Source organism: Pinus tabuliformis, chromosome 1_1 (genome assembly GCF_031772625.1).
Source record: "Pinus tabuliformis cultivar Carrire ecotype Pingquan chromosome 1_1, CPIR1, whole genome shotgun sequence".
NCBI classification, from domain to species: domain Eukaryota; kingdom Viridiplantae; phylum Streptophyta; class Pinopsida; order Pinales; family Pinaceae; genus Pinus; species Pinus tabuliformis.
In genome coordinates, this window is record NC_142297.1 from 562,838,662 (window position 1) to 562,851,058 (window position 12,397).

Consider the following 12,397-nt stretch of genomic DNA (forward strand, 5'->3'; position numbering starts at 1 on the left):
TGAATATAGTATTTTTACCAAAAGTTGATCAAAAGCTCAAGAGGAGCAGCCTTATTCAAAGCAAAAGACAAGAAAAGAACCTGAGTTTAAGATGGTTTCAAGAAAGCGTAGAAATTCCCAATTTAAGGCACTGTCCCAATCAAGGAAACCCAAGGAGATTTTTCCCACCTCTTGTAATAATCAATTTGAAGTTATTAGGAACCTATATTCTAGATGGTTTTATAAATATAGAAGAGATGGAGAAGAAATCTGAAAAGGAAACAATTGGACCCATCCTTGGATCATCAGACACAAATAATGGCATAGATCCAACACTTGGGTATCTCAAGACCGTTGACCTAGTTGAAAAGGAAATGATGAAGAGGAGGAAGGGGATGTAGAAGGAATAAAGGACGAAGAAGAGTAGGTAGAGGGAATAGAGAAGGATGAAAAGAAAACAGAGGGAAAAGATCTAGATCTAGTAGCGAGGGTTCAATCTAAATCATCCAAATTCGTTTTTGAGATTATAAAGAAAGCTCCAAATCCCTCCCCTCCTCTTATAACGGGAAGCAAGTGTAACAGGGAATAAATAATGGTTTGTAGATTTATGTGGTGTGGTTTTTGTGATTCTAGATTCAGAGATTCCATAATGTTCATTTTCATGTTGTCTATGTTTCAAGTCTAGAACAAGACTCATCCTCAGGACTGATTTACAAAGAAGAGAAACGGTACCTATAAAAATGGTTTGGAGTGATGTCAAGTTTGGAGAGCCAACCAGCTCAAGATAATAAATTTTTATTAATTCATTATTTGTTATTTAATAAATTATTTAATTTTAATTTTAATTATTTCCATGTATTTTATTATAGTTTAATAATGCTTTATGGATTTTTAATTGTTGTTAATAAATTATTAATGTGAGTTATTTTAATTTTAATAATAAAATTATGATGTAATTAATTTTATTACGACCTTTATGTTTTTAACTTATTGTAATAAATGACACTTATAATTTTTATTTCTTATTTTAATTCAATTTAATTTCTTTGTCTAATGTTTAAAAGAGTTAATATGTTACTTCATTATTGCTAGATTATAGATTTTTATTTTGCTTATGTTATTAGTTTATTCCTCATATTGTGTTATTAAAAGAGCTAATAAAATGTTATTTATTTATAAATTATTTATTTTTGTTAAATAGACATGGATAGCAAGACAATAGGAAGATATATCAGTGAGTGCAATTTTTATTAACAATAGATGTACATTTATAGTACAATAGGTGACTCTTGGGATTCAGATCCCAAGGTCTCTTGGACTACTTTGTCCATTCAACTTCCACGCTAACCCTTTAGGATTAGGTGTCCAACATTCCCCCCCTTAATCCGAAGGGTTATGTATGAGTCCAAGAAGAGAGCTGTAATACAAAATGTGCAAAAAAATGCATGGCAGCACTAGGCTGAATGTGCTCTATGAAATGTTGGTATAAAAAGGGCGGTGGTTTAAGGATGACCACCAACACTGGAACGCTTAGTGCAGTTCGCGGAATTCTTCCAAAACTGGCAAGAAACTGAAGTTTTCTGCTAGAGGAAGTGATCCTATTGTTTCAAAGGGGGAAACCTTCAACCATAAAAGGGAGGTCTCATCCCGCATAAAAGGTAAAACTTCAACCTGAAAAGGGAAGTCTCAACCTGTGATGGTTTAAGGATAACCAACAACTCTGGAATGCTTAATGCAATTCCTGGAACTCTTCCAAAACTGGCAAGAAGCTGGTGCCTTCTGCTAGAGGAAGTGTTCTCAATCTGTGATCACGGGCATCTTTGTCTCTGGCTGCAACTCTGAAACTGGTGTGGCAGGTTGTGGCTCAGGCTCGCTTGATGTGACTTTGAAGCTTGTAGATGACCATCATTTCCCCCCCTGTCAGATACAAGGTGAGAAGATGGAGAAAACTCAACTGCAAGACTGTTCAGTACTCTGGAACAAGTTCTGACATGTGTTTGGAATATCTTCTTGGCTGTTGATGCCCATTGCCAAGAAGCGATCCATCCAAGATGAATCTTTGTTCTTGCAGGACGTTTGTTTTTGAAGCACCTGTGTGAAGAATGGCTGGTTTTATGACAGTGCTCACATGGATGAAGATCAAAACAGTGATCTTTCATATGGCCAACTCGATCACAGTGTTGGCATTTCACGATCTGTTGTTTTTGTTGTTGTTGTTGCTGTGGAAGAGGGGCAGAATCTGGAACAGCTGAAGGTGAGCTGCCATGAGAAGCAGGTGAACTGTCATAAATGAATCCAGCACTCTGAAACTGAATGGGCTTGGCATAGTCTGGAATATGAAAGGACAATTCCTTGTCATATCCAAGACCAGTTCTGTGCTTGTTGTGGACAAGCTGTTCCCAAGGTCTGATGATGGGCTTGGGAAGTGTAGACTGAATTTCTGCATCTGCATGTAAATCTGTTGTTGTATTAGCCACAGAATTTGCAACATTAGTGTCTTGCTGTTTATGGGAGTTTGTTTCAATTTTCTGAACAGAAACAGGTTCAGAATGATGACTCCGCTACTGTAATTCTTCTTGCTGTAGCTTTGTTTCCAGCTGCAAAAACTCAATATTTTCCTGTGCATATTGTAAAGATTTTTGAATATCTCTGAGAGTGTTTTTGTTGACTTTAACTGTACTTCCATCAGTAGATAAGATTAGAGTGCTTAATAACTCTAATAATCCATGATTTTTTTCCATTATTCAGATAATCAAATCAACAATGTATTTGTAAAAACAATCAAATGACCAAAAATGCACTCCCCCTTTTTGTTGTTGTTGTTTTAGCCTCCAATGCACGTTCCTTTAGATATCTCTGTAGAAGTTTCAACTGTTTACAATGAAGATTTCCACTTTGCAATACCCAGAAATTGTACCCAAGAGTGACAACAAGTTCTGAGCGGACTTTGATATCACAGTGACAGTGAGCATATACGATGCTGAGCGGACTTTTGAGTCATGAACTTTCCTCCATTTAGGGCCACTTGCAGCAGTGGGGAATCATACGCAGTGATCTACGTTCCTACTCTGGCATTGGAAGTGGTTAAGGAAATCGAATCTCGGGTAACACCTATGGTAGGAAACGGGGTTACAGACAATACATTTGCTGGCAATGCACTTGTGCCATTTGTTCATGGAATGGGGCTTATATCAGATGAGCAATTTAAAGATGCGGCGGATGCTTGTAAGGGAAATTATTATGACACAGCTGATACTAGTTGTGACACCAAATTAATGGTAATCGAGCAGGAGGTCGTAAGACTCAATATTTATAACATTCTTGAGCCATGCTACCATGATCCTGGCCGAAGATCAGCGGAGTCCCTTGCACAGATGATCGCTTTGCTAGTGTTTGGTTAACTGATGAATCTGTCAGGCAGGCAATTCATGCTCAAACGAAGCAAAAACTTTTAACCCTTTGTAATTTCAGCTACGTAGAGCATGACATATCAACCTGGTTTCTCATATCCACTGTCTAGTGCAACAAATCAACACTTTAATTGAATTAGACGGCACCCATGAAATAATCCAACAACCATTTCTCAATACCATGACAATGCAACAACAAATTTATCTGTTCATCAATTCAGTTTCAATAAAATGAAATATGTTTTTCAATTTCTTTTGGTAGCTCGACAGAAAGACGCCTGCGATCTGGTAGTTGAACAACTTTAGGTGCTTCTGCTTCTGCTGCAGTTGGAGAAAAGCTTTTGTCTACCTTACTAACTGAGATTGACGGGCTGGAGATCACAAAGGGAGTTCTAGTGCTGGGAGCTACAAATCGTCCTGAAGCAATTGATGATGCACTTATGCGTCCTGGTCGCTTTGATTTGGTGCTTTATGTGCCACATTAAAAAGAATTTATATAAAAAGTGGCTGCCAAGGACATGGCCGGTGAGGAGCTCCTGGATTCCTCAATTTGTGCTCGTGCACGGTCGTTGTGCGCAGGGGATTCTAGCAATGCTTTCAGTGGGAAAGCCTTGTGGCAGTCGTCAGTTTACGAGTTCGATTCCCTGGAAGAGTTAGCCTCTGCCCGCTACGTTTACAGACGATATGGTTCTCCCAACTCCGACGAACTTGCAAAGGCCGTCGCTCTTCTTGAAGCAGCCGAACAAGGTTTTGGCGACAGGACAGCTTCTTATAGGCAATCCAATAAAGTCGTATATCCGTGGGGAAGGTGCAGAGCATGCACTTCTAACACATATGGACAGTGTTCTTAGTAGCTTCCAAAACAGTGAGAATCCGAATCAGAAACCGTCCCCCTCTCCTACAGGCCGTAACATCAAACATTTTCACAGTAATTCCATGGATGGGAGCATGAATTTCAAACTTGAATTTGGCAATGGCGAATTCAGTGGACCTGAGCTCAATAAAATAATGTCCAACGAAAAACTAGCAGAGATTGCTATGACCGATCCAAAACGTGCAAAGAGAATATTGGCCAATCGGCAGTCGGCTTCACGCTCTAAGGAAAGAAAGATGCGCTACATCTCCGAGCTAGAACGTAAGGTGCAAACGTTGCAAACTGTCCGCACAACTTACCCTTTTGCAGAGAGATTCGCATTAAGCAGCTCTGACGAGAACATATTGGCCCTCTCGACGAAGAGTATATCTCGTCATCCAGACAAATGGAATTATCTAGTTTAAGAGAGTAGTGTTCAAAGTGATGAATATGGCGATGATCTGATTTTATTCGCCAAGGGAATCAATCGAAGACGTGGAAACAATGCTCAGCCTCGAAATCTTCGACGCCTGTTCAATAATACGGTGGAGATTGTCGTGACGGTGTAGGTTTCACAAGCTATTGATGGTGGATCCGAACAAAACTTAACTTGAAACTGGTCCTTGCTTAGTTGGGTGGCTTATTACAATCACCGCTATTGACAGAAATAATAAGAAGAAGACATGGCTCGCGTGGGGAAGGAAGGAAACAACCCCATCACTATTCACTAAAGAATATTTGCCTCGGGTTCCTGATAACAAACGACAAATGCTCGCACGGTATGATGAATATGAACATGATCGAAGCTTCAGATGATACTATTCTCAACCGATCTGCGTGAGGAGTCCGCAGAGTGAAAAAGATACAAAGAATTGATCAGAAATTCAATGTCAATACTTACGCATCTCTCTTGCAGTCCTGTGCAGATAGAGAAACGCAAGTCCATGCAACGTGCTGCCGTTTGGAGGTGGAGGCGGAGAGGACAACAAAGCCCTCAGTTGCCGGCGCTTCTTCGTCCTTCCAGAGAGCAGATTTGTCAGGAGAGCAGAGATGTCAGAAGAGCAGATGCGTTGGAATATGGAGCAGCGAATTCTGGCAAAAAATGCGCAGTCTCTCAGAGAAAACGGATGCGCAGTCAGGTCAGAGGCAGCGCAGAGAGGACAGATACAGCGCTCAGGCACAGGCACAGGCAGAGCAGCGCATGGACAGTGGGGCGTTTCAAATCAGGTTAGCACAAAATTATGGGCAAAATTATGAGCAGAGGTGCAGGACTGACATGATGGTCACACAGAGATGCCAGGGAAAACAGGCCACTCATCATGGCTCTGATACCATGTTAAATAGACATGGATAGCAAGACAATAGGAAGATATATCAGTGAGTGCAATTTTTATTAACAATAGATGTACATTTATAGTACAATAGGTGACTCTTGGGATTCAGATCCCAAGGTCTCTTGGACTACTTTGTCCATTCAACTTCCACGCTAACCCTTTAGGATTAGGTGTCCAACAATTTTAAATCTCCCTATGATACTCTTTCCTATTTTATTGAAGATATATGATAATGTCTTTTAATTATTGTTAACAATATGAGTTTTATTATATTTAATAATATAATTCATGATATTATTAATTACAATGTTACCTTTATGTTTCCAAAATATTGTAATTGATTCTTTTATCATTTATATTTTTTATTTTTATTTTTATTGTAGTTAAATTATAATTTCTTTTGTTTTATGTATTATTATACTAATGGTTAGATTTATGATTAACTTAAGCCTATGTTATTAGTTTATTGCTAATAAAATCACCTGTGAAACTTAATTATACCTAATGTTATATCATGTTATTAGCTTATACAAGAGGTATTTCTTAATAATTCTTAATATTATTTTTAGGTGTGGAGTTGGTAACCAAGGATAGGGTTCAAATAAGGGAGGGTTCAAAAGGACATACGAGGGGATCATGAGATCATGAGAGGTTGATGGGGCGATATTAAGAGGAGAGGGGGAATGTGATATAGAAGTAATTGTGAGGGGTAGGGGTGGAGAGCAGGCTTGATAAAGAATGGTAAGGGTGATGAGAGGGGGGGCGATTTTATTCAATGTGGGGGAGAAGGGGAATCCAATTTTTGCTAACTTCCAGGCCTCCATCTCTATTGAGGTTGTGCGGGTGCTTGATGATTTCAAGTGCCTCCCGTACTTTATGCTTGAAATGATGTTTTTCAATGGCAATGACCTTTGTGTCTTCAAGGCAGATGTGGTGGTTTGTCTTGCCTGCATGCTCAGCTAAAGCTGAAGAACGAGTTCTTTCATTACGGATATCTACACCATGCTCTTTGAGCCTGATCTTGACAAACCTACCTGTTTCCCCAATATAGTGTTCCCCACAAGAGCAATTGATCATATAAACACCTTTCTACTAGAGGTGCTCTGGGTTGTCCTTGACAGATTTCATTCTTTGTTTAATAGTCATTAAGGGTTTGAATGAGGTTTTGATATATTTTCTCATGAGAACTTTAGCTAGCTTGTCAGTGACCCCACGAATGTATGGAAGGTAAGCATTAGCAGATGGTTGGTTTTCAGATTTATCTTTCTTGCTTCCAGATCTGGCTTTCTGAATGGCTTTAATGATGTTTTTATTATTGTATCCTAAGTTGGTAAATAATTTATCTCATCTTCGGTGTGGATCTCATCTGATATTCTACAGGCTCTGGTAAATAGGGTTTGAAGAACACCCATTTTTTGAGTTGGGTGGTGGTGTGAATTTGCATGAAGGTAATTATCAGTATGTGCCTTCTTTCTAAATACTTTGTGTCCTAGGGAACCATCCTTGTTTCTAATGAGGAGGATGTCAAGGAATGGTATGCAATTATTCTCCTCAACCTCCATTGTAAACTTAATGTCATCAGACATGCTATTGAGATGGTTTAAAAAGTTTTTAAGTTCATCATCCCCATGAGGCCAGTCAACACTGGTGTCGTCCACAAACCTGATCCAAAACTTAGGTTTTAAAGGATAGGTGTCAAGAGCTTTCTTTTCAAATTTTTCCATGAAGAGATTGGCTACAATAGGTGAAAGAGGTGATCCCATAGCCACTCCTGATGTTTGCTCAAAGATTTCCCCTTGGAATGTGAAGAAAGTGGAATGGAGACAGATTTCAGCCAACTTCGTAGTTTGGGGGTCCACCACTTCTTTTACTACTTGTATTGCTTCATCTAAGGGAATCTTGGTGAAGAGCTAGACCACATCAAAACTAACAATTTTATCACCCGGATCTAGCTTAGCTTGTTTAATGAACTCAACATACTGGTTAGAGTCTTTGATGAAAGAGCTGGTTTTACCAACTAGAGGGGCTAGGGTGCTGGCGACATACTTTGCTAGTTCGTATGTGGGTGCTCCAATAGTATTGACTATAGGTCTGAGGGGGACATCAGTTTTATGAATTTTAGGGGCCCCATAAATACGAGGTGTAATTTCATTGTCGGGGGTAAGGCGCCTTTTTAGTTTCTCATCCAGATTAGTCTCTTTAATGGCTTTCTTAACTAGCCTAGTAATTTTTGAGATGGGGTTTTTTTCAAGTTTTTTTTAGCTACCACTATTATAGAGGTGTTCATTCATTTTGTTTATGTATTCATCACGATTCATCTCCATAGTGGCGCCCCCTTTGTCCACCTTTAGAATGACAATGTCATTGTTCTCTCTTAGGCTTTTTAGGGCTTTCAGCTGCTCATGGTTTAGATTGATTTTTGAAGGTCTGGCTCTCCTTACGATGACGGTGCACTCTTGTCTAACAAACTCTTTATCTTCATCATTGAGAGCTTTGATTCCATCTTCAAGGCTGCAAATTATTTCTTCGTTAAGGATCCGTTTGGGGCCATATCAAAATTGAGTCCTTCAACTTCTTCCTTATTTAATTAGTAAGAAGAGATATTGATAACTTTTTTAATAAAATTATTGTGAGAATTGTTTTTTATTTAGTTATCTGATCTATTAGTTGTATTGTCTATATTATCTCCTAAGTTGTTGTCCATGGTATTAAATCTTATTGTATTATTATCTACTTTATTGTTTATTTTATTATATGCCCTGTTATTTAATGCATTGTTGTTCCTTTCTATAATATTTTTCTCTACCTTGTTATCTCATATATTTTTTTATATAATCTATTGTTTATATTTCCTAGACTATTACTAGGGTCCATGTTTTCTATGCTGATATCATTCCCATATTTATTGTTAATGGTTATATCGTTATTATGACATATATTGTTGTTACGAATTCCAATGTTTGATTGATTAAGCGCGTCATTGTTATGCAGAGAGTTTCTTATGGTGTGGCAGGACTCGGCTTTTGAGCTACGTAGCTGAGTGCTTACGCTGTGGCAGGGGGACTCGGCTTCCGAGCTACACAACTGAGTACTGTTGCTCGTTGCTCCGCCGTTGATCCCCTCCTTCCCGCACGTTGTTTCACAGCGGAATGGCAGTTCACCTTCCTGATTATCGCTCTGCGTGAGTTTTACGGTGGCGACTTTGTTGGGTTGCTCTCCTAGGTTTTGCAGCTTCTTATACTTTCACGGTTGAGCCGTGTGTCCCTCTTTGCCAGCCTTGAGCGCTGCTGAGGCATCAATGACTATCTAGAGGTCATTCCGTATGGTTTTTGAAAGTTTCAGGTGAGCTTTAAACGTCATTGACGATAATCGCACTAAATAAAATATGATCCTTCATATTTCCAGTCAAATTAAAGATTTTCTGAGCCGTTCGAATGCTTTATTGTTTTGCTGGTTATGTAATATGTGCTTAACACAGGTGAAGGATTGCGTTAGATTGGAATCACGGAACTGTTTGAGGAATGGTAGATCAGATTTTTTTTTTTTTTTTTTATCTTAATTTTTATTTTCTCGAGATCATAGACCTCTTTCTAGATTTCTCTTCTGTACAAGGTAAATTTCTGTGGTGTGGTTTTTGGGATTTTGGATTCCGATATTCCACAGTGTTCATTTCATGTTATCTACTTTTCAAGTCTAGAATAAGACTTACTAAAGAAGTCCAATAAACCACTAACAATACATTTCCCTCTGAATTATGCTTCTAAAGTTGGAGATGAGAACATTTGTTTCACTGAAAGTATAAGAATAAATAAATAGGTTTGATTGAAACCTAAAGGACCTAAGATGGTTAAAATTTATTAATTGGTCATTAATAGGATTAGACAAGTATTGGCTAAAATTAAAACTGACAGAATATATCTTTATTAGAGAAATTGAAGATAAAAACCCTAACACGCTTTCATCTACAACGCCATCAGCATCACACCCTAATAAGGAAAAAATTATTGAGATGATTTTTATTGAAATATATTTGAAGAATATGGAGGGTTACTGGATGGAATTTCGTCTATATCAAGTAAAACAAACTCAAGCACAAGCATTGAAGACCTTTTTTCATGGGTTAATTGTTGGAATAGTTGATTTAAAATTTGATTGGACAAAGGTTGAATTGATTGGGCACAACAACCTTAAGAATTTCTGAAATAGACTTAGCAATGATAGAAAATAATAAAACTCCATCTCTTCATATAATAGCTTATTTGTTGGGCAAACATCTCTTAGAACACCAAGCAACTAACTCAGGAAAGTGATGAGTTTTAGGAACAATAAATTTAGCGAGAAACGACTCCCAGACAAATAATTCATCATTAAGATCTTGGAAACATTTAAAATCCAAATTCCTTAGCTTAAAAAGATCAAATTCACATTTTGATTCATGAACAATAGTGTCTATGTAAATTAAGGGAAAATCATCAAGGTTTACACAGGCCTCGGGCAAGGTTTTGGCCTCTCGTTGAGTCTTATCCATTTTCCATTTTCTTTGTATCATTTGATTTCAACAAACTATAGAGAAATGAAATAGAGGGAGTATGATGGCTTTGGTTGAAACTTTAACCTCTAGTATGATTTTACCATGCAAACTAAGTTGTAACCATTCTCCCACTTGTGCAAATGAACAATCCCTGACAATGAATCCCCTTTAACCTTTGTCATTTTGGAAAAACTTTGAACACAGATAACGAAAAATGATTTGGAAATCCTTTTCAAATTGATGGACGTCTTTGGATCCCTCCACCATGTTGGATATGATGCAAACAATGATATGACATGAAACCATCACTGGAATAGCGGAGGGGGGTGTAGTGGTTTTGAAAACCATTTTTTTTGGGTGGGGTGGGGTCCACTATTCACCAGGGCTCACCATCTAACCCTACAGTTGTTTCAACAAAGCAATTAATCATGGACCGCCCCCCCAACCTTTACTAAACTTTGGATGAACAGGGGGGTCTGTGTTTTGATTTGGTTCGTTCATTTTTTAGTGCCATTAACCACCATTGAAAGACGAAAGTGCTTTATTCAAAGCACACTTAATTAAATTTTAAATCAAATAAAGTTTATTTAAATGAAGGTTTTATATAATAAAGAAATATTATAATAAACCTTTACAATAGTGAAAGAAAATTAATATTTACAATTTTTCTAATTTTTTGACAAAATAATGTTGCAACAGAATGGACAAGAGGGTTCGTTCTCTCTCTCTCTCTCTCTCTCTCTCTCTCTCTCTCTCTCTCTTGTCTATTATTTGAACTCTCATAAAGGAAATCAACCTTGTAAGAGTATATTTGTACCTCCCAACTTTAGAACCAAGAAGAAAAGCCCTTTTTCTAGGATGATTGCACTCTTAGAGATATTGAAAATAAAGTAGGAAGAGTCATTGACCAATCAAAATCAAAAGGAAATTTTTTCTCCAATGGAAGAATATGTGTGGAGGTTGATTTGGAGAAGGGACGTGTAAATGATTTGCAAATTAATATTGATTGGTCGAGCTGTCATCAAAAACACTTGATTATGAACAGATTCCATTCAAGTGCTATATTTGTCATGAATATAGGATTTTTTCCAAAAATTATTCAAAATCTTAAGAGGACTAGCCTTATTCAAAGAAAAAGATAAGAAAATAAATTGATTTTAAGATGGTCATGTTGGTGGTGCTGGAAATTCGTTAACCAAGGGGGTATCCCCGATGTGAAGTCCCAATTAGACCTCACACCTTTTAAAGTAGGATCCCCATTCATAGTATTGGCTTGGCTTCCATATATTCTAATGGATTTGACTTGGCTACAAAGTTCAACACAAGAGAGTAATGTACAGGTAATTTCGAATTAGCAAGTGAGTATGCCTTGTGAAATGTTTAACTAAGGAATGTATCGAGGTCCTTCTACCAAATGGGTAGAGAAAATTGGGCCCTTCAAGACAAGTAATGGTACTAATCTAGAAAAGGAACACAAGAATATACATAAGAATGAATCATTAATCAACCAATGAAATAGTTCACAAGGAAGCAATGTTTGTTAAAGAAAATACAACATACCTTCAATAAGATAAGTACCAAAACCACTGAAATAGTCAATTTTCCTTAGTACAGATGAAACAATATACATCACAAACATTCAAAGAATAGTATTACATTATTCATGACATATGCATGAAAGCGTGTTGGCTCAACGAGCTTCTGAATTAAATAAAAGTTCCAAGGTACATCAAGATAGTGAAGACCACTAGCCCCAATAGTGGAGCATTAGAGAAGTCACTTGCTCCTCCAAAACAACTATCTTCCTCTCCAATGCCTGGTAGGAGGATCCAAGGTGAAAAAGTTTGCTGCTTGTACAATGAGGGTGTATATATAACAAATGGGGTGATCCTTCACCTCCCTTGTGACTCTTGGACTACCCTCATGATTGTTTGACTTTTCTATGACTTTTCAACTCTTACATAACCCTTGGACTTCCTCTTTACAATACATTTTTTTAATATGGATTTACATAATCCACAAAATGATGTGGCACATGATGAATCGTGACATGACATTGATGACATGGAAATTTCATGCCATTCTTTATTTCTTCTTGCTTTATGTCTCCTCAAAAGATAGAACATGATCTCTTATTTCACCTCCATATGGGTTGTGAATTAGTATGGAATCTTAGTGAGGTATTGATCTTTGATCTTCTATTATAATCTGATGTTCCTTCGTCTTCTCACCTGATGATCATCTTATCTTTTCAGCTCCATAGGTGTCTTCTAGCATGGTATCCTTCTCC